Here is a 21,950-nt window from a genome sequence, read left to right on the forward strand (position 1 = left end):
CTGAACAGTCCAATAAGGAGTTCTAAAGTTGAATCAGTAATAAAAAGCCTGCCAACCAGAAAAAAACCCTGGACCAGATGGATTCACAGCCAAATTCTACCAGGCAATACACCAGGTATGAAGAATAGCAGCAATCCTAATGAAACTATTCCAAAAAATTGAGGAGAAGGAACACTTTGCTAACTTATTCTATGTGTCTAATATCATTCTGATACCAGAACCTGGTGGAGACACAACAAAACAAGGAAACTTCAGGCCAATATCTTTGATGAACGTAGAAGCAAAAGTCTTCAACATGTACTAGCAAACCAAATCCAGCAGCACATCAAAAACCTCATCCATCACAATTAAATATGCTTTATCCCTGGGGCGCAAGATTGGCTCAACATATGCAAATCAATATATGTACTTCATCACATAAACAGAACTAAAAACTAAAACCACATGAATATCTCAACAGATTCAGAAATAATGTAAAATTCAAACATCCTTTCATGTTAAAAACCCTCAACAAACTAGACATTGAAGGAACATACCTCAAAATAGTAAGAGCCACTATGACAAATGTGCAGTCAAAATAATACTTAATGGGCAAAACCTGGAAGCATTCCTGTTGAGAACTGAAACAAGACGAGGATGCCCATTGTTGACAGTCCTACTCAACATAGTGCTAGAAGTTCTAGCCTGAGCAATCAGGCAAAAGAAAGTTAAAAAACAAAAACAAAAACAAAAAAAGGCTTTCAAATGAGAAGAGAGGAAGTCAAACTATCTCTCTTCACAGATGATATAATTTTATACCTAAGAAAACCCCTTGCCTCTGCCCAAAAGCTCCTAGATCTGATAACTTCAGCAGTGTTTTAAGATACAAAATCAAAGTACAAAAATAATTGATATTCCTATACACTAACAACTTCTAAGGCAAGAACAAAATCAAGAACACAACTCTATTCACAGAAGCCACAAGAAGAATAAAATACCTAGAAATACAGCTAACTAGTGAAGTAAAAGGCCTCTACAGTGAGAATTATGAAACATTTCTAAAAGACGATACAAATGGATGGGAAGACATTCCATGCTCATGGATAAGAAGAATCAGTATCGTTAAAATGGCCATACTTCCCAAAGCAATTTACAGATTCAAGGCTATTCCTATAAAACTAACAACAATATTTTTCACAGAATTAGAAAAACCTATTCTATAATTTATGTAGAACCAAAAAAGAGACCAGGTAGTCAAAGCAATTCTAAAAAAAAAAAAAAAAGAATAAAGCCGGAAACATCACACTACCTGACTTCAAACTATAGTATAAAGCTACAGTTACTAAAACAGCATTATGGTAGCACAAAAACAGACACACAGACCAATGGAACAGTTTAGAGAACCCATAAATAAAGCTGTACACCTATAACCATCTAATCTTCAACAAAGTCTGCAAAACCAAACAATGAGGAAAGTGACTCCTTATTCAGTAAATGACACTGGGATGCCAGGCTAGCCATACGCAGAAGATTGAAACTAGACCTTTTCCTTTTAACATATATAAAAATCAACTCAAGATGAATTAAATACTTAAATATAAAACTTAAACTATGAAATAAACCCTAGAAGAAAACCTAAGAGATAACGATTCTGGACATAGGCCCTGGCAAACATTTCATGACAAAGATGCCGAAAGCTATTGTAAGAAAAACACAAATTAACAAATAATACCTAATTAAACTAAAGAACTTCTGCAGAGCAAAATAAACTATCAACAGAGTAAACAGACAATCTACAGAATGGGAGAAAATATTTGCCAACTATGCATTCAACAATGGTCTGATATCAAAAATCTATAAGGTACTTAAATCAACAAGTGAAAAAACCCAATTAAAAAATGGGCAAAGGACATGAACAAACACTTCTCAAAAGATGATATATATACACAGCCAACAAGCATATGAAGAAATGCTCAACATAACTAATCAAAGAAATGCTAATCAAAACATATGTGACTAACTAATCAAAGAAATGCTAATCAAAACAATGTGAATGACATATCATCTCACAACAGTCAGAATTGCTGTTATTAAAAAGAAAAAATAAGAGATGCTGGCAAGGTTGTGGAGAAAAGGGAATGCTTGTACACTGCTGATGAGAATGTAAACTAGTTCAGCCACTGTGGAAAGCAGTTTGGAGATTTCTCAAAGATCTTAAGACAGAACTACAATTTGATCTAGCAATCCCATTACTGGGTATATACCCAAAGGGATATAAATTGTTCTACCATAAAGACACATGCATGCGTTATGTTCGTCGCAGCACTGTTCACAACAGCAATGATGCGTTATGTTCATTGTAGCACTGTTCACAACAGCAATGACAAGGAATCAACCCAAATGTCCATCAATGTTAGACTGGATAAAGAAAATGTGGTACATATACACCACGACATGCTACATAGCCATAAAGAAGAATGAGATTATATTATTTGCAGCAACTTGCATACAACTGAAGGCCATTATCCTAAGCAAATTACACAGGAACTGAAAACCAAATACCACAGCTTCTCACTTGTAAGAGGACCTAAACATTGAGTACGCACAGATAAAAAGAAGGGAAAAATAGACACCAGGGCCTGCTTGATTGTGAAGGGTGGGAAGAGAGTGAGGATCAGAAAACTACCTATTGGGTACTATGCTTTATTACCTGGGTGGTGAAATAATCTGTACACCAAACTCCTGCAACATGCAATTTACTCAAACCCACCTGTGTGCTCCCTGAACCGCAAATAAAATTTAGAAGGAAAAAACATTATATTGAGCTGAGAAACTCAGGACGCTCTATGATTTAAATTCCTTCTTCTTTTTCTCTCTTTTTTTTTTTTTTTTTTTTGAGATTGGGTCTCACTCTGTCACCCAGGCTGGAGTGCAGTGGTCTGATCTCAGCTCACTGCAACCTCCACATCCCACGTTCAAGAGATCCTCCCATCTTAGGTGCCCAAGTAGTTGGGACAACAATCACGCAGCACAACGTCCGGTTAATTTTTATTTTTTTATTTTTTGTACTTTTAGTAGAGATGGGGTTTTGCCATATTGCTCAAGCTGGTCTTGAGCTCCAGAGCTCAGGTGACCCACCCACGTCAGCTTCCCAAAGTGCTGGAATTATAGGCGTGAGCCACTGCACCTGGCCTACATTCCTTCTTATATAATGATGGTCTTTAGCTGCATTTCGAAAAACTGGAATGGTGTTGGTTTCTCTGAAAGAGACATGTGTGAATAAAGAAGACTGGGTGAATACAGCTAGGCTGTGGGGTCATCTCACAGGATTGGTTTTGACATAGAGGGTGGTCTGGTAGGAGAGGTCAGTGGGTCCAGAGGTCAGTGGGTCCAGAGGTCAGTATGTCACATTTTTGGAGTTTTAAAAATTTCCAGTGGAGAATTGTTGCAAATTGGGACAAGGGAATGAGCCACAATAAAATGGGGGAGGGAGTGGAATATTTAATGATAGAATATGATGCAGTGAGGCCTGGTTCCACTGCTTATTTCATGACTGACTTTAGGTATGTATGTGACTTTTCTGAGAATACATCTCATCTGGAACCAATACAATATATTCTACAATGTTGATGTGAGAATTAACTCAGACAATTTACATGAAAGAACTTTGCTCAAAATATACTTCAAATGAGTATGTTATTATAGTTGTCTTGAGGAGCATTGCACAGCAATATTTTGTGAAGACCATTTTTGGTAACGGCGTGCCAGATAGAATGGAAAAGAGAGGGTGTGGTCAGGGGGACTACATGGAATGTTTTCCTCTTTGTTCTAAGAGCTCTTCAATCTTCTGTCATAGCTAATGTTTGTGGAGTAGGAGGAGAGAGGACATTCAGACTCTTTAGTGTGCATACAAATCACCTGGGGATCTTGTTAAAATGCAGATTTTGATTAAGAGGCTTAAGATAGGGACTGAGATTCTTCATTCCTAACAAGCTCCTAAATGTTGGCAATGCTGTTAATCCATGGAACGTGCCTTCTGTAGCATGGATTCAGAGGAAGGAGTAAAAGATCTACTACCAGAGGTAGAACAGATTTCAGGAGACAGTTTTCTTTTTCTTTAAGTATCTGGTCAATTTTAAATAGTAAAAAAAAAATATATATATATATATATAAATATATTAATTTATATAAAATATATATAATTAATATATTAATTTAAATATATTAAAAAATAATATATATATAATATATATATAAGATATATATATATAAATATATATATAATATATATATATTATATATATAAGATGTCTTTCCTTGTGATAATGGACTTCTCAGCTGTGCACACTGAATACTAAGAGTCATGGTATATTCAAATAATATTTATCTCTTTCCTTGAGTTATATATTTAAGAGTCTTTTTCCCTTGTTTCCCCAATATTATTTTTAGTTAACTCTAATCAAGAGTAAGTTGTTTCACAGTAAATAGAGGATGATAGTCTAGATATAAGAAAAAAATGTCATCCAGCTGTGATAATAGTGTTAAGATGCTATTATGCAAAAAAGTAAAAATTAAATTTCTTCTTCAAATTTATGGGCAAACATCCTTAATACTAATAAATTAATAAGTCATTAAATACTCTGAATTTGAAGTTTACCTCTTAAGGAAAGGACTTATTTTAAAAATCATGACTAATACAATAGAAGGTGAAAATTGATGGCCTACTTTCTAGCTGCAGACTTCACAACTTTCCTTGGAAAGAAGAATATGTCCTTGAAAATGAATTATTCTGACTTTATAATTATGAGAGCTTACCCATTCTTATTTGCTTTGACTATAAGTTATCACAAAGCAACTGGCTTAATTGAATGTTGGTTTGAGGCTTGAAGGTTTCAATAGTCAAATATAGGTTGACCCAAACCTATATTACACTAGGGTTACCCAGATAGGCTAGATACAGAATAATTATCCATCAAGCACCTCTGAAAAGTATAGTAAGCTCTCATTCAAGATTTCATTACAATTTTCATTCAACTAAGCAAAAACACTTTCTTTGTATTAATAACACTATTTGAGAGAATTAAGGACACTTTCCCATTTTGGTCTCAGTTTATATAAAATTCACATTGTTTAATTGGAAGTTTTTGTTTCCCTTTAAAATGTTTCCCTTCAATAAGTATTTCAAAGCTAAAGCTGGTTGTATGAATCTCTTCAGGACAACTTAGCCTGTATTTATGTAGGCCATAGACTGCCATAAGAATTTTGTTAGATGGTTTTTTTGAATAGATTGATTGTTTATCTTTTGAATAGGTAATCCAAGAACATAAACATGTCAAAATGCACAAAAAGTATTGAGCAAAACCTAAGTCTCCATTTTGATCAGATTTTTTTGTATACCAGTGTCAAGGCAAAAATCATACCAAAGTCCCTGTAATTCAAGTTTATTGCAATATAGAAAGAGGCCAGAACTCATTCTGAACTCAAATCAACCCCACCTCCCACCTGATCCCCCCAAAAAAGGAGCTGGAGGGTTTTTAAGAACTAGGAGAAGGGAATTTTAGGCCACCTATGTTGGCTAATTGGCCTAACCCAAGGGAAAAGTAAACTTTCTCTTATCTTCATGACAAGAGATAGTTTTACAATTTGGAGCTAGTCACCTTGTTGGCAGAGAGACTCCCACCTTCCCACAGAGACTGATTGATAGGGCCTCTGTCTTCCCTGATGACTACATTTCAAAGGGATGGCTCTCAGATCATTGAGAAAGACAGTCCCGGGTTGTAAAACTGGCAACGAAAACTGGCAACTAGCTTTCAAAAAGATTTATATTTTAAAAGAACAGAGAAAGAATTTGCAATTATAAGTTTTCCAAATCAAATTTTAAAAGAAAATGGGGAGGTCAGTTATCTAATGTTAGGGAGAAGCTGGTCTAAAGTTTAGCCAGGCAGTGGGAAATTTTACGGCCCTCTTCGTCACCAGATATCCTCCCTAGAGGCAGCTGCTGTCAGGTTCTTAGATATTTCTTTTCTAGAAATTATCTATATCTATTAAGTGTAAATGCATTATACATTTTTAATATATAAGTATTTTGAAACTTGAATTTCTTTTTTTGCTTTATAACATATCTTGAAGACCAGTATTATAGGAAATGGTATACATTAATTATATATAATATTCTATTTTATAAACGTACCAAAATATTTTAATAGCACTCAATTCATAAAAATGTACATTCTTTTTAGGCTTTTACAATAACTAGCAGTGCTGCACATTGTAGCATGCTTTGTTCTGCATACAAGAGAGTATTTCTATAGGATAAATTGCTAGAAATGGTGTTGCTGAGTCAAAGGGAATGCATTTCGAATTTTCTAAACTATTACCACATTGCTTTATCTAGATGTCATGCAAGTTTAGACTCACACCAACCTTTGCAAATACATGATATTATGCAACTTTTTGATCTTTGCAATCTGATGGGTTAAGATTATTTCAAATAGGTAAGAAAATGTATATGTGGGTATGGACACATGTGACTCACTGATAGAGAAACTATTTTGTTGACTTTTGAATTGCAATTGCATTTAGCCTATTTTTCCCAGGAGAATTTCAGTAGAGAACATCCATAAAAGAGAATATTCTGATTCTGTATTGTCAAAGCAGCCTGCTTATTAATTATTAATATGTGCTACAAACTTCAGAAGGGGTTTTGGAGTTATAAGTTTCCCGATCGCATTTAATCATAGAATTTTTTAAAGATTGATTATCCTATGGGATTGATGTGCAGTAAGAGTCCAATGGGAAACATTAACATAGACACATTTCAGCCAGTGAATAAGGACTGCAGATCCCAATATTGGTACCAAAATATGACCCAAATTATACTATGGTTTTTAGTTGTATTGGTTGCTGAGATGTAGAGTACCTGCAATTTTTCAAGAACTTCTGGACTAACTTATTTCTCTAGTCTTTCACTCACTAAAATCCACAATGCTCAGCATTTTTACTGCCATTCTGTGGTAAGAAGTCTCTCTACTACACTTAATGTTGAAGAATAGCAAGTCTAGTGATCATCCATTGCCATATTTGCAGGTGAATTCCTGCAACCCAGAACAGTATGTGGTGTGCATGAAGAACAAATCCTGTTATGTTTTCACTTGTTAAAGTATTTGAAATGTCACTATAACAAGAGTTGTGTCATCTTAATACTTATGAATTAAAAATACAAAATATTTTATTTCAAGGCATTAAAGTAAATGACTACTGGTTAGCAGTAGATAGTGCCTTTTGCAGTGTACCACTCATTAACTCCCTTTAGGATGAAACACCACTTCTCCAAATGGCAAGGTGTGTTGGATACTAACAGTTCATAGGTAGGTGCCCTCTCAAGCAATTGCCCTCCATCAGCGGCAGGGACCAGCCTGCCCAAAGAGAGCAACCCACATGCAATAACTGGTGATTAAGGATAAAAAGGCCAGCGTCAAACCTCAATTTTGTACAACTCTATAGGATGAGTCTAGCTCCGAAATTTACTGTGACTTTAGCTGGAGCCTTTATTGCAAGTTTATTGTAATTTAACCTCTCCCTCTACCCAATCTAGCTTCCTGCATTTTCCTCATAGGTCTTGGTCATGAGAGCCCTGATCAATAATCTTCCTACGTAAAAATGTATGTCTCAAATATTGTTTCCTGATAAATATGACTTAAGGCATAGGATTTTGTAAACTAATCTAGGCCTGCGTGATGCCTATGAGCATGGAAGAAGAGTTTGTATCAAATAGAGCCTACTGAGGCAAATACATATAATTTAAACACCTGAAAGTAATATCCATCTAAAATGCAGTAACCAAAACAATTGTGTAGAGATGATTTGCTCCTTGTTTTTATTTTTCTAAAAAATGGTTTCTTTAGAATGTTCCAAAGAGTTGTATGAAAAATGATGATCTGAGTCTACCTCTATGTCTGATAGGAAGCTGGAGAAAATAAAACATGATACATAAATAGTAATCATGACCTTTCCTATAGAATTGGACTTGGATTATATTGTCAGTCATTTTCAAACGTTACACCCCAAACATTTAGTGTAAATCAAATCTGTGGAGTAGGTGAAACAAGCTTGTGTATCTCAATGTAGCTAAGGCCTACATTTCTAAATGAAAACATTTGGGCATCCTAGAATCCACCAGTCTTGACTAAGGTCTGAGGCTGCAGATCTAAGATTCTGGGAGACTGTGCTAGTCTTGAGAAACCCTAGAATTAGCCAGAGAAGAACTAAGTTTGGGGAAATGAGGTAATTTGAGTGATAAGGGAGTGAGGGACAGAGACTTGAAAGGAGGGAATGGGGTCATGTGACATTAGATAGTAACTGCTGCATCACAATAATCATCCTTTCTCTCTCCTCCTCCACCACCACTCTCATTTATTGAACACAATTATGTGCTGAGTATATATTATATCTAGGCATATGAGGTAGGTATTTTATTTCCATTTTAAAAATGAGTAAAATCATCTTCACCAAAATCAAGTAAACTGACCAAAGTCACCTAGCTAACTTCCTAGCCACCTTTTTTTCCATTATATGTTTATGCTCTTTTATAGCAGGGGAATTTACCATTGTTTCTGTTGAAAAAATTCCAATTATTTGATCCAACAGAATTATAAATTACTCAAGACATCAGCTAGGTTGAATTTTGTCTAACATATTAATGAGTAGATGATTTTATCCTTGTGCTATTGCTAAGAGAAGTAGTGGTAAAAGCAATAAAAATACCAAAGGGAATTCAGACACTAATAAGCCCTTTTTTTTCTGTAGAGTAAGCATCTTGGAAAGAAAAATGCAAAATATGAACTGAATATATTGATTTGTAAGTGAAAAAACATACTATAATTACATCATTAAAATATATTGAAAATATCATTTATCAAGTTGATGATTGAAGATTAGGTAAATTAAGTTGGCTACCATAGTCACTTGTTTTATTATTGGCCATTCTTTTTAGAGTTTAAAAGAAGTTCGGAAAAACAGAATTACAGTGAAAATTATATTTCTTTGGGGTCAAAATATAACTACCTATGGGACTAGAAGAAAAACTTTATTATTATTTCATCTCTCAATCATTTCTGGAACTATCTCAGGAAAGAAAGAGTTGTATCCAAAAAGGTAACAAGGAAAGTAGAAATATAATGAATTTAACTTGTGTCCTTGGTACCTACAATAAAACCAATCAGGATTTAAGAAAAGGTTTTGACAATAACTTAATTTCACATATAAGTCTAAGATTAAATTGGAATTGTAAATTGTTTATTTTAGGTTGAAATATTTTATAGAAGTAGGTATGTGTAATCTATTTAATATCAATGGTATTGTGAAGTAAGTAGTAATATTAGCAAAATGGAAATCAGAAAAACAAAGACATTTATCCCTAAGTAATCAATTTTTACATGTGAGATATATATTTCACAGGTTTAAAGTAATAAGCCAATCTTAAAAGTGCAAACATGTAATAATCAAGCAGGATTCTTAATATTGTTTATTGAATTGATTTTGAAATGTACTGAAATAAGAGGTATCTTGGAAGTATAACAGAATCTTGATAAAAATAGATTGGAATATTGGAATACATCAACCAAAAAATGTTTCAGCAAAACATATTCTCCATTGCCACATTTTATTGTAGGTTATGCAAAAGAAACAGAATACAGATAAACTCATTTTAGATGAAAAAGCCATTTACATGGCTAATGTTTCTGAAAGTGTGTATTAGTCAATTTTTTATTCCATTTTAAATACACTAAAGGAAAGCCTAGTCAGAGAAATTCAGTGGGGATCCCTTAGTGGAATAAGAAGCTGATTTGAGATGTAAAATTTACTTTCTGAATTTATCTGGTTTATCTTCCTTAAAATAAATTAACTTCAACAATACAGTTTGGTATAAAGATTTCTTAAATTTTTGAGGATTAATGCATCCATAAGTGAGTAAATACCTTGTCATTTTGTACATGAATGTTGCAGTTAACATTATTCCTGAATTGAAAGCTAAATTTGAGTGCCCATTTAAAGTGACTTGTTTGGGTGTGATGGAAAAAATGTTCTCACTAGTGAATGAACTGCACTATCATATATTTACTCTGAAACATATAATATGTATTATTGTTTTTCTGAAAATAAGCATTGAAATGTGATAAAGTTTTACTTTATCTTGTTTACTACAATACTCTCCAGCTGACATTGTCTAAAACGTGCTTATCACAACTGCTATCTGACAGTTGTAACTTGTGAATGCAATTATCAATGTGAGAAATTATTCATTGACTAACAGTTCAAATAATTTTAACACTTTCTAAAACCTTTCATTCACTCTTAGCCTACTGAAGTCATAGTTACTTAATAAGTTACCCTTAGATGTAAGCACCAACAGCAAGGAACCAGATAGAAAATTCTGTTTAATAAAAAGTTAGTGAAAAACTGAAATGATAAATTAAAATGAAATTTAGAGATATAATAATTTTTGGCATATTTGTATTCTTTAACAGTAAAAATAAGGTATGTCATTTGTAAATATTGAATACTTTTTTGTTGTACCTAATCTTAAAATTTATTACTAATTTGAATAGAATGGCAGAAAAAAATGAGAACTGTCATTTTCCCCATTTATTAAAATTTACAAGTACTGGTATCTCATTCTATTCCAAAAAAGGCAATGGTTTAGAACATAGTCTTTTGTGTTATACATGTAATTATTTAAACAAGAAACACAATTTAAAAATAATTTTCATTTTAAAGCGATCACAAGCAGATCTTTTTAAAGGAAATAGCAAATAAAAATATATAATGGCTAACTATAAAAGCAGGCTGTGAGCACTGACAGGAGAAGTAGATTGTGGTGACAGGTATGAACTCGCCTCTTGTGAACTCTTCCAAGTGAAGAGAACCTGGAGAGAGAAATGTGCACTTACATGATAAAGAATATGAAGGCTTTCAACATGTAGAGAATTCTGACTTAAACAACACCCACCACCCCCCCCCCAAATTTTATGCTATTTCCAGAACAGTCCTGTGTGAGAGTTAGGACAACTTCTACTATACCCATTTTACAGATTTCTCTTCTATGTTTAATAATCTTGACATGTTTGTGACTATCATCTTGGTTCAGAATGTAATACTTCCATCATTGGCTACAGTAATCATCTCTTTCCTGGAGCACTCACTTCTGATTTCTTCCCACTACCAACTACTATCAGAGTAATCTTCTCAATCTAGGGCCCTGAATATGGCATTACTTTTCTCTGAAATATTTACTAATTTTCTTCCCATCTATATTTTTCTTAAATTCTTATGTGACTTTGATATACATATGATTTGCCAAATAGTTTAAAATATTAAACCTTCACCAGATCCACTTAGTTTGTGCAAATGAAGCCAAGAAAAGAAATATGGATAAATAGTAGTATAGGTAAATAAACAAAAACATAATGTAATATTTTAACAAGAAAAAAACAAACTATTACAAGAACATTTTATATTTTATGATGGGTTTGCAAGCATTCTTTTACTTAGAAAAATTTAGAGGTATAATGTTTAATAATGAAATGATTGTAGCCTTCTAGAATGTTGACTGACAGTTTTTGGCCATCTAATGAAATTGGCATTATATTTTAATGAATTATAACAGAGAATGAGAATAATGAGATCTAGAGTTAAAGTAAATGAAACAGATCACATGGGAGATAGAGTTAAATTTCTCATAAAAGATATCTGATGACAAAGTAATTACTAAATAATTATGTGGTAAATTATATTGTTTACCTCTACCAGTGGGAAAACCCTCTCTATTTGCTGGTTAGCTTTAGACTTTGTTAAATAAACTTTTGATGAAATTAATCTGCCTGCCAAAAACAGATTTCAAAAATGTTTTAATCAATATTACGTGCCAGAAGAATGAGGATAGATTTATTTCTCATCCTAATTCTGCCTATAAGTTTCAATCTCATGAAGTTACTTTGGTTATGAATGTGGTTTTGTAATGTGAATACATAAGAATATTGTTCTGCCAATGTTATAGCCAGGAATTTTGCATTCCCGAGGCTTGGGGATCATTTCTCTCTCTCTCTCTCTCTCTCTCTCTCTGTCTTACACACAAACAAGTGCACACGCTCACACACACACACACACACACACACACACACACACACACACACCCCTTATATATTAAACAAATTGATTTTTACAAAATTTTGAAATTGGAGTAGATTGGACCTGACCAAGACTAATGCTAGGATCAGTATATTCACTAAGATCCTTGCTCTAAATTTCTCCTTATTTCCTTAACTATGCCCAGCCTTCAGACATCCATCACTTCATTCATCTATGTTCATTTCCTTTGCTTCTGTTTCCAGGCTGCCAAGTGTTGCTGGACAACAACTTAGCCAAAAAGTTTCCCAGCAACTCTATGTTTTCTAGCTCAATTGGCACCCTCACTCTCACCCCCATGCTTCTTCCCTCTTTACCTGTTTCTAGTCAGGTTCTCTGCAGTAGACTCTAACAGGTTTTTCAAAAATGTGTTCCTCTTGTCAATGGCATACTTTAATCTCCCAAGGATGACAAAATAAAAATACAGCCATCAAAAGGGCCCAGCCACTGACTTTGACCTTTGAGCTTAGATATGACATCACCCATTCTGGCTTTCTTCCCTTATGTTTGAAAAGAAGTTGTTTGTCCTTTCCCAGTTGAATCATCTCATCCTTGCTTAATGTGATAGGCAGGATAACATTCCCCAAAATGTTGACCCCTTAATCTCTAGAACTGGTAAATATTTTACCTTACATGGCAAAAGAGACACTGCAAATATGATTAAGGATCCTGAGATGGAGACAAATCATATTTGCAGTATCTCTTTTGCCATGTAAGGTAAAATTAGGAATTATCTACATGGGATTAATTTAACAACACAGGTTCACACAAGAGGCAGGTGGGAAGCTCAGAGAAGGAAATGTAACAATGGAAACAGGGATGTGTGCTCTGTGTGTGTGAGTGAGTGCACTAGTCCGTTTTCATACTGCTATAAAGAACTGCCCAAGACTGGGTAATTTATAAAGGAAAGAGGTTTAATTGACTCACAGTTCTGAATGGCTGGGGAGGCTTCAGGAAACTTACACTTGTGGTGGAAGGTGAAGGGGAAGCAAGGGATGTTCTTCACAAGATGACAGGAAGGAGAAGTGCTGAGCAAAGGGGAAGAGCCTTTTATAAAGCCATCAGATCTTGTGAGAACTCACTATTACAAAAACAGCACAGGGTAAACTGCCCTCATTCAATTACCTCTACCTGGTCTCTCCCTTGATACATGGGGATTAAGGGGATTATGGAGATTTTAATCCAGGATGAGATTTGGGTGGGGACACAAAGCCTAACCATATCAGAGAGAGAGAGAGAGACAGAGACAGGCATAGTGTGGGGTGGGGAGTGTGGATTTTAATGCTCTATACTGCTGGCTTTGAAGATAGGTGATAGGACCTCAAGGTAAGAAATGGATGCTGCCTCTAGAAGCTGGAAAAGGCATGCAAATGTATTCTCTCCTACATGGTCCAGAAAGGAATGTAGTCCTGCTGGCATCTAATCTCATAAAAACCCATTTCAGACTTCTGATGTCCAGAACTATAAGGTAAATTTTTGTTTTTATAAGCTATCAAAATTTTTGTAATTTGTTATAGCAGCAGCAAAAATCTAATATACCAATATCGAATTTTCTATCACTTACACAGGAATTTAATCCCATTATCTTTTCTATTTCCTCTACCATCAATTTTCTCTATTTTAGCTCCTTTTAAGGTTGAAAAAAGAAAGTTTTCCATTAACCTTCTGCCCAAACTACTGACATTATATCTTTCTTTCCTTTCATCAGCATTCATATTAAATCTCATGTGAGGACATGACGTTTGGGAAAGGTCAGGGGTGGAATGATATGGTTTGGCTGTGTCCTCACCCAAATCTTATCTTGAATTGTAGCTTCAATATTGCCCATGTGTTATGGGGGATACCTGGTAGGAGATAATTGAATCATAGGGGCAGTTTCCCCCATACTGTTCTTGTGGTAGTGAGTAAGTCTCATGAGATCTGATGGTTTTATAAGGAGAAACCCCTTTTGCTTGGCTCTCATTCTCTCTTGTCTGCTGCCATGTAAGATGTCTTTCACCTTCTGCCATGAGTGTGAGGCCTCCCCAGACACGTGGAACTATTAGTCCATTTAACCTCTTTTTCTGTATAAATTACCCAGTGTCAGGTATGTCTGTATCAGCAGCATGGAAACAGACCAATACTGTCATCCTACAAATAGCCTGACTTTCCTAAACCTAGATTTGATTATGTCTCTGCCTTGTTTAAATGTTACTTTTATATTCATGTTACCAAAGGATAGAGCACACATCCATTGAAATTGCCCACAAGGTCCATCCTCTTTCTCTGACTTCCTAACCTCCTTCCTCTCCATATCAGATATGTTATGCTCCAAATATATTAAGCAGGTTTTTGTTCAGTAGATAACCCTGATGCTATCTTAACATCTTTGCACACATTCTTCCTAAATTTTACTTCTTGCCTCCTTTGTCTGACAACTAGGTAAGCATATACATCTTTATTTTTTAAATCCTTTCTTAACTGCCCAAAACGAATCACTATGTTTCCAGATCACTCTGTGCCTGTTTATGCTATGGCACTTACTGCATTGCATTGTAATTATTAGTTTTTGCTTTCTCACTAGTCTTCCAGTACTTTGAGGGTGAAAACCGTGCCTTCTTTGTGTGTAGATATTTAGTGCCTAGCGCAGTACTTGGCTCATGGGAAATACTAGGTAAATGCAGCATGGATAAATACATCAAAAACTGATGTGAACAAAAGATCATGTAATAATTTTATAAAAATACAACCTCAAAGAATACTTAAGAAAAACTAGAGGCTGTACAATAATTGAGTATGAAAGGAAACATATTATGGATGGTGTGGCAGTGGAGATAACAGTTCAAAGATTTGCCATACTTTGTGAGGAAGATCATCCATCTTCCTTAAGTGGCCAACACACAGATGAATAAGATGCCATCTATGTTCTCAAGTGATTACAATCAGGAAGGAAGAAAGTCATGTGAACAAATTGATGGAATAAGGGACTGCCAGAGCTACCACAGGTATGCATAGCATCATAAAAGGAAAGGGTGGTAAATTCTTTATGGGACTAGATAAGCCTTCCAGAGGAATTGAGCCAAATTAAAATGTAATGCTTTTGAGAAAGAAGGAAGCAAATATTAATATCAATAATTATTGGCTGGGCTCTGTGGCTCCTGCCTATAATCCCAGCACTTTGGGTAGCCAAGGTGAGCAGATTGCTTGAGGCAAAGAGTTTGATCGAGACTAGCCTGGGCAATATGGCAAATCCCTGCCTCTACAAAAAAATACAAAAATTATTCAGATGTGGTGGCATGAGCTTTTATAGTCTCAGCTACTCAAGAGGCTGAGGTAGAAGGATCACTTGAGCCAGGGAGGCAGATGTTGTAGTGAGTTTTGATTCTGCCACTGCGCTCTAGCCTGCATGATAGAGTGAGACCATATCTCAAAGGAAAAAATAAATAAATAAATTGTAAAGTAGAGAATGGATAATGCACTTGGGGAACATTAGTTTTTATGTGTACTTCTTGTAAGCAAATTGAACCATGGAATATTCACACGCATTTATATATATTAAAAAGTTTTACCCTGACTGAAAATTTTGTTTATTATAAACTGATGTGTCTCATTGATTTTATTAAGCAACTGTGTTAAATTTGTCCTTGGTAGATAAAATATCAAAATATCCATTACAGACTCTATTCTGATTATGGTGGGAAGAGATCAAAGAATAGAGTCAGGTGAAGTGATAGAGCTCCCATTGGACCTGGCATCATATATAGACAGAACATAGACTTTGTTCTTATTTCCACATTCTCTGGGAGCATGATCAAAGCCTTTTAGATCTCTCAGGCCACACATTTTGAAACTGACAGTCACCCTGGGGAACAAATTCTTAAAAGTCTATAGGGATATCATTAGAATATCATCAGTCAATTATTATTGTAAATTAAACAAATATCCCTGATAACAATCATTTAAAATTCATACTGGTAATTAATTCAACAATTTTACTCTGTAATTATTTAACCCCATTGAGAGAAAATTAATTTAAATGCTAACAGAATATTGTTTCAATGGTTATTTGCTTTAATTTTGATAATGAGTTTAAGCATGTCCACATGCATTTGATTCTGAATTTTGTTCCAGAAGGATACATGTGCTTAAGGAAAAATTAACATACCTAAAGAAAGTCAGAAGTTTTGCAATTTGCTATATCTGGATGGGATGAGTTCCCACAATTTACTTGTCTTCTTTGTTAGGAGTATCTTAGCTAATTTCAGTGTTGGTTGTTTTCTTCTTATATTCATATTACTTTTATCATCAGTTGGTAAAGTTTTTTGGAAAATGATGTAGGGTTTTTATTGAAATGGCAATAAATCTATAGATTCATTGGGAGAGAACTGAAATTTTATGTCAATAGATGGACACAGTACACATCTCTAATAGTCTTCTATTTATTTCAATAATTTTTAAATATATGTAGAGAAGTGCTTATTTTTTCTGAATTTGTATTTAACTGACAAATAAAAATTGCATATATTTATGGTGTACAACTTTGTGTTTTGATATATGCATACACTGTGGATGAATATGTCAGACTAACATATTCACACACTTATTTTTTATGGTGAGAGCATTTACACTCTTAGCAATCTTCAAATATACAATACATTGTTATTAACTGTGGTCACCATATTATACAATACATCTCCTGAACTTATTCCTTTTGGCTAAATTTTGTATCTTTTGACGAACACTAATCCTTTCTCTTTTCCTAAACCTCCAAGCCCTTGGTAGCCACCATTCTATCTGCTCCTGTGAGTTTTACATTTTTAGATTCTACATTTAAGTGAGATTATGTGTTATATGTCTTTCTGTGCCTGACTTATTTCACTTACCATAATGTCTTCCACATTTACCCATGTTTTTGCATGTGACAGACAGTTTTCCTTCTTTTTAAAGCTGAATAGTATTTCACTGTATATACCACATTTTCTTTACCCATTTATTCATTGATGAACACTTAGGTTGATTCCAAATCTAGGCTAATGCTGCAGTGAACATGGGAGTGCAGATATATCTTCAATACGCTAATCTCATTGATTTTGGACATGCATTCAATAATGGGATTACAATACAGTGGTAGAAATGTAAATTAGTACAGTCATTATAAAAATAGTATGGAGGTTCCTCAAAAAGTTAAAAGTAGTACTACCATATGCTCCAGCTTAATAAAGGGTTAAATTGCTACAAAAAAGTTCTAAAATAATTGTTACCATTTATTTTGAAATTTTCATTGACATACAATTAAAATTATATGTATTCGACACATACAATGTGTTGATTTATATATGTGTATATATCTATATATGTATATACACACACATTGTGTAATGATTATAAGAGTCAAATTAAAACATTATCACTCATAGTTATCATTGTGTGTTAAAGGGGTGGGGAAAGGAGACTTAAAATCTTCTCTATCAAAATTCAAGCAAGCAATACAATATCATTAACTATAGTCACTATGCTGCACCTTAGATCTCCAGAACTTATAACTGAAAGTGTGTACCCTTTGACCAATATCTCCCCATGTCCCTCACCCCCTAGACACTGGCAACTACCCTTTTTCCTTCTGTCTTTTGAGTTCAAAATTTTTAGATTCTACATATATGTGAGATTATTCAATATTTGTGTTTTTATGTGTGTGTGTGGCTTATTTTACTAACCATAATGTCATACAGGTCCATCCATGTTGTAAAAATTCCTGGAAACATATAACCTACCAAGACTGAATCATGAAGAAATAGAAAATCTGGAAAGACTAATAACAAGGAGATTGAGTCAGTCATTAAAAACTTTCCAAGAAAGAAAGGTAGAATATTATAGAGGTGGTTTTGTATGACTTGCAGAGCTAGGAAAAATAAGATATTTCTGTTTCTATCTTGTCCTTTCTTGGATCATTTACTCTGGAGAAAGCCATCTTTCATATCATGAGGATTTTCAGACGCCCTTGTGGAAGGGCATCTCAGTTCATATGGGGATGAACTGAGGGCTTCTGCCAACAACTCGCAAATAGTAGCCAGCCATGTGAGTGAACCACCTTGAAAGTAGCTCTTCCAATCCTTGTTATGCCTTTAGATGATTGCATACCTGGCCCCCATTTTGATCACAAATTCATGAGAGACAACCAGAATTATCCAGTTGAGCTGCCCCTGAATGCTTTATCCACAGAACTATCTATATGTATCTATGTATCTATGCATATCCCATAACATTATGTTGTAAACCTCAAATATATACAATAAAATTTATTTTAAAAAAAGAAACTGTGAGATATAAAGAACACATATTGTTTTAGCTTTGAAAGTATGACTTAAAGGAGAAGCCATACATATGACTGTAAAATTCTATGTTAAAATCTCAGAAAAATTTATAATGGTACTTCAGAGAACCATTCTGTTAAACAATAGGACTTATTTCTCATAGACTAAGCTGAAACTAAGGTAGAGTACATATTATCTTGAAGATGCTTATAGGTGTGGCTTTTGTCTAATGATATGTACCCCATTACAATTCATAAAGGACCACAGAAATTTTAAGAACATGATACTAACAGAAACTGATTGCAAGACTGATCAGAAGAAGACAGAGACAGTACAAAATAAAAACAGAAATTTAGATCCCCAAAATTTTACTACCTGAAAGTAAACTGAAAAAATTACTCAGCTGCAAATCCAGGCTCCATTTCTGAACAAAGAAAGAAAGAACATCTGGAAGGGCAAAAGAATCCTGCAAATCACTCCAGGCCTTTAGTGCTAATGAAGGAACTGGCAGTATGTTCCCTGTGGGATTTAAGGTTTGTTATGAACCAGTGACTCCTGTGCGACTCTCATTGTCTTTTCTTTTTCAGTGGGATAGTTAATAGTGGCTATTCTTTGCCTGTTTCAAAAGAGAGTCCGCATTAGAAATGTGGTAAAAAGACAACTTTTCTATTTAGTTCTCAGGTCTTTATAATGAGAGCCTAGAACCGGATCCCTGGAGCCTCATTTACACTTGGCCTTAATTTAGGTGGTAAAAGTTGTAACTTTGACTGATGCTGTCAAAGAATGAGACTTTTGGGGACTTGGGAAGAGGAGTATGTTTTGCATATGGGAGGAATATGATTTATCATAGGCCAGAGGGCAAGCTAAGTTAGGCAGGCTCCACGTTTGTCCTGAATATTCCTTGTATTATGACAGTGGTGGTTTGTGGAATCCCCACCCACACTGAATCATGGCTGGGCTATGTAACCAATAGGATATTTTTAAAATAAGAAATGGTTTTGGTATATGACTTGTAATCTAGGGAGGTAAACATTTTTGTTCACCAATTGCTGTCAAGCACCTAAAAGACTTAGTGAAGACATTCAATAAATACTCATTTTTAAGAAGAAAAGTATTGACATATTTGGTTTATTATAAATTATTTTGAAATAAGTTGTATTTTGTCACCCTTTGTTAATGGTATTCATGAATGTTAGCTGTTCATGAATACCATGATTCATGAATCAAACTGCCTTGATTTTGATAGCAGTAAGACAGTTTTATAATGCCTTTACACTCAATGTGGAGACAAAGAGCTGTCTTAGGGAGGTAGCAATCTACCTCTATATTACTGCACAACTTTACTTTCAAGCACAATGATCACTTTTTCTGTTTTTGGCTACCCCTGGTGGGTATTTAACTCCTATTATTTCCTGAAATACTAGAGGCTTCATCTTTTAAAACATATTTTACTTGGCTATGTAGTACTGAGGTACAGAAACGTTTACATACACAACTACATTGTGGTGTAGCTACTATTCCTGGAAGCCAACTGTTGAGCATTTACCATGTACCCTATATTATCATATTTAATTCTTACATCTGTATGAGTCAGGACTATTATCCCTGTGCTTAAAAAGCAAAGAAAAATAAAAATGGAACTCAAAGAGGTTTAAGATGTTATACTAGTAATTATCAGATAAATAATTTAACGTAAGTCAGTTGCACTCCAAAAACTGATGATGAATTCTTATAATGTCATGTGTTGGCATCTCTTAAAAATTATTTTATTTTCAATTTTTGTGGGTACATAGTTATATATTAATGGAGTACCTGAGATCCCCAGATACAGACATGCAGTGTATAATAATCACAACAGGGAAAATGGAGCATTCCCTTAAGTTTTTATTCTTTGTGATACAAAAAATCCAGTTATGAACTTTTAGTTATTTAAAAACTTACAATAAAATTATTACCGACTATGGTCACCCTATTGTGATATCAAATAGTAGGTCTTATTTATTCTTTCTAACTATTTTTATTTTGTACCCATTAGTCATCCCCACCTCCACTCTTCCCAGCCTCTGGTAACCTTCTACTCTCTATGTCCATGAGTGCAATTGTTTTGATTTTTAGACCGTACAAATAATTGAGAACATGCAATGTTTGTCTTTCTGTGTTTGGCTTATTTCATTTAACACAATGATCTCCAGTTCCGTGCATGTTGTTGCAAATGACTGAATATCATTCTTTTTGTGGCTGAATAGTACTCCATTGTGTAGATGTACCACATTTTCTTTATTCATCTGTTGATAAACATTTAGGTGGCTTCCAAATCTTAGTTATTGTAAACAGTGCTGCAACAAACATAGGAGTGTAGATATCTCTTCAATATACTGATTTCCTTTTTGGGGATTATATATCCACCAGTGGGATTGCTGGATCATATGGTAGCTCTATATTTAGCTTTTTTATTTTTTTTTAAATTTTTCTTGTTGCCTAAGGCTGGAGTTCTATGGCACGGTTTCGGCTCACTGCAACCTCTGCCTCCTGGATTCAGGTGATTCTCCTGCCTCAGACTCCCAAGTAGCTGGGATTACAGGCACCTGCCACCACACTTGGCTTTTTTTTTTTTTTTTTTTTGTAGTTTTAGTAGAGATAGAGTTTCACTATATTAGGCTGATCTTGAACTCCTGACCTTAAGTGATTCACCCACCATGGCCTCCCAAAGTGTTGGTATTACAGATATGAGCCACTGTGCCCAGCCTATTTTTATGTTTTTGAGGAGCCTCCAAACTGTTCTCCATAGTGGTGGTACTAAGTTGCATTCCCACAAACAACCTATGTGGGTTTCCTTTTCTTCACATTTGCCAGCATTTGCTATTGTCTGGCTTTTAGATAAAAGCCACTTTAACTGAGGTGAGATAAAATCTCATTGTAGTTTTGATGTGTATTTCTCTGATAGTCGGTGATGTTGAGCACCTTTTCATAGGCCTGTTTGCCATTTGTATCTATTTTTTTTTTTTGAGAAATATTCAAATTTTTCCCATTTTCAAGTTGGATTATTAAATTTTTTTTCTATAGAGTTGTTTGAGCTCCTTATATATTCTGGTTATTAATCCCTTGACAAATGGGCAGTTTGCAAATATTTTTTTTCCCATTCTGTGGACTGTCTCTTCATGTTGTTAATTTTTTCCTTTGCAGTGCAGAAGTTTTAGCTTCCATTTGTCCATTTTTTGTTTTGGTTGCCTGTGCTTGTGGGGTATTACTCAAGAAATTTTTTCCCTAACCAATGTCTGGGAGAGTTTCCCTAACGTATCTTGTGGCATTTTCATAGTTTGTGATCTTAGACTTATATCTTTGGTTAATTTTGATTTGATTTATGTAAATGGCTAGAGATAGAGGTCCAGTTTCACTCTTCTGCATGTGAATATCTCATTTCCTGGGCACCATTTATTGAAAGACCGTCCTTTTCCCAGTGTATGTTCTTGACACCTTTGTCAAATATGAGTTCACTGT

This window comes from Piliocolobus tephrosceles, chromosome 5 (genome assembly GCF_002776525.5).
Source record: "Piliocolobus tephrosceles isolate RC106 chromosome 5, ASM277652v3, whole genome shotgun sequence".
Lineage (NCBI taxonomy): Eukaryota > Metazoa > Chordata > Mammalia > Primates > Cercopithecidae > Piliocolobus > Piliocolobus tephrosceles.